Genomic DNA, 528 nt, shown 5'->3' with positions numbered 1-528 from the left:
CATACAACAGGCATACAGAGTAAATATATAATCTGTCCACAGTAAATACAGTCATTTTAAGGGAGAGAGAGCTCTGAGTGTAAAGGTCATATAGAGCCTTGTGAAGGAGGCTATGCTTGGTAAGCCTCTCAGGGGACACAGCTATCTCTGCTAGCTAAGAACTGAACTGACTTCCCCAGGTGTATGATAGAGACTATAGAAATGGCAGGATTGTATGCCATATGAAATGTATACCGCGTCATAGTGGGATAGACGGAGCCAGCCCTGGAGCCAAGAAAACCTGAGCCCAAGTTTGACCTCTGACACATTCTGTCTCTGTGAATCTGGCTGTGTTACTTTTCCTATAAAAGGGGGATAAAAAACTCTACAGTGATAATTCACAGGGATGTTGTGAAGTGTGGACTTTATGAGGCAGCTTGTGGGGATGGGAGCTGTTTGTTCAACTCTGAATGGAAAGAGAGGGAGAGAGAGAGGAAAGGGAGGGGAAGAGAGAGAGAGGAAAGGGAGGGGAAGAGAGAGAGAGGAAAG

Source organism: Petaurus breviceps, unplaced genomic scaffold (assembly GCF_028583685.1).
Source record: "Petaurus breviceps papuanus isolate PSGF00001 unplaced genomic scaffold, PetGlider_PUasm1.0 218, whole genome shotgun sequence".
NCBI classification, from domain to species: domain Eukaryota; kingdom Metazoa; phylum Chordata; class Mammalia; order Diprotodontia; family Petauridae; genus Petaurus; species Petaurus breviceps.
Note: the sequence above shows the minus strand (reverse complement) of the source record.